The 1,937-nt window shown below is 42.5% G+C and overlaps 1 non-coding gene across 1 annotated transcript; it reads right to left on the bottom strand.

Moving 5' to 3' along the window:
• Positions 1–1,498: 1,498 nt before the first annotated feature.
• TRNAC-GCA (transfer RNA cysteine (anticodon GCA)) lies at positions 1,499–1,571 on the bottom strand. Its single transcript has one exon. It is a non-coding gene; the product is annotated as a tRNA-Cys (tRNA).
• Positions 1,572–1,937: the final 366 nt, after the last annotated feature.

Raw genomic sequence — 1,937 nt, 5'->3', positions numbered from 1 at the left:
ACTGTAGCCTTGACTAGACAGACCTTTGTTGGCAAAGTAATGTCTCTGCTTTTTAATATGCTCTCTAGGTTGGTCATAGCTCTTTTTCGAAGGAGCAAGCGTATTTTAATTTCATGGCTGCAGTCACCTTCTGCAGTGATTTTGGAGACCAAAAAAATAAAGACTCTCACTTTTTCCATTGTTTCCCTATCTATTTGCCATGAAGTTATGGGACCAGATGCCATGATCTTAGTTTTCTGAATGTTGTATTTTAAGCCCACTTTTTCACTCTCCTCTGTCACTTTCATCAAGAGGCTCTTTAGTTCTTCTTTGCTTTCTGCCATAAGGGTGGTGTCATCTGCATATCTGAGGCTATTGATATTTCTCCTGCCAATCTTGAGTCCAGCTTGTGCTTCATCCAGCCCAGCATTTTGCAGGATGTAGTGTGCATATAAGTTAAATATGCCAGGTGATGATATACAGCCTTGACATACTCCTTTCCCAACTTTGAACCAGTCCATTGTTCCATGTCCGGTTCTAACTGTTGCTTCTTGACCTGCTTACAGATTTCTCAGGGGACAGGTCAGGTGGTCTGTATTCTCACTTCTTAAAGAATTTGCCATAGTCAATAAAGCAGAAGTAGACGGAAAAGGATTGCAAAATCAGCTCATGAGGAATCTCTTGCATCCAGCAAATCTAAAGTAGGCTACTATATCATTGAAAATTGGTTGACATCACTGTAATCTGATAATGCATGTGATGTACACAATGAGAGCTGTTTAAGTGATTAGTTGTGGTATTACATCTATATAATGGGAGATTGTTTCATCAGCTTCCTTGATTACAAAGGCAGGCATACTTTGGCAGAGGGCAGGATGGGACATGCAAAGGGGCAAAAGTGCTACAGCAGGCAGGTAGCTACATATGAGAAGAGAAAGGGGACATGGGCCAGGTGGCAGGAAACCACACATCTTGTGAACAGTGCGGGTCCATGGACAGCCAAAAAAGCAGGAACCTCCTGATTGACAGGAAAGCACACATTTTGGGATGGTAAGTGTCCTGAAGGCAGACAAAAAAAGTGGGAAAAGGCAAGAATCTCCAGCTTCTGAATGTAACCTTCGGCTCATTATGTCCTCATTACAATATAATTAGCTTTGCAGATAAGAAGTATCCATCTTCACTGACACCATGACACTTCTAATCAAGGCTAAATAAGGACAAAAATCCCTCCTCCCCTGTGGAAGGTGGAGCTTGGGTGAAAATCAGGGAATAAGATCCCCAAACTCCTCCTTCTTTGATGAATATCCCGCCCCTTCATTTGCATGCCCCACATAACCTGTTTGCCAAAGAAACTCACCTGTTTGCCTGCCCTCCCTTTGAGAGCATAGAAGAAGTGAAGGTGCTCAGTCGGGTGTGACTCTTGGCGATTCCATGGGCTGTAGTCTACCAGGCTCCTCTGTCCATGGAATTTTCCAGGCAAGGGTACTGGAATGGATTGTCATTCCCTTCTCCAAGGGATCTTCCTGACCTGGGGATCGAACCCAGGTCTCCTGCATTGCAGGCAGACGCTTTACCCTCTGAGCCACCAGGGAAGCCCCCTTTGAGAGCATACTTTTGTTTAAATAAACTCCCACTATACTTTCTTGACCGCCCTGTCTGATTTCTGAATTCTTTCTGAGATGAGACAAGAAGCTTTCTTTCACCAGGATCAAAGGCATCATTAGTATGTGTGTATGCATGCACATATATATGTGAGTACTTCCATGCTAAATATTTGAAACACATCTCATGAGATACTTGACTGAGAACTGACATTTGAACTAATATTTTCTCTCCCCCAAAGCCACCAATATAAAATACAGCTGCTGTGCTCTTTTATAGTACTTCTATTAACATCCAATTCAATGTAACATAGCCTGAAATGTCCACAAAAGTTATAACTAAATAGCAAGTTAGAC

Source organism: Dama dama, chromosome X (assembly GCF_033118175.1).
Source record: "Dama dama isolate Ldn47 chromosome X, ASM3311817v1, whole genome shotgun sequence".
Classification (NCBI taxonomy): domain Eukaryota; kingdom Metazoa; phylum Chordata; class Mammalia; order Artiodactyla; family Cervidae; genus Dama; species Dama dama.
Note: the sequence above shows the minus strand (reverse complement) of the source record. Positions and strands in the feature narration are given on the sequence as shown.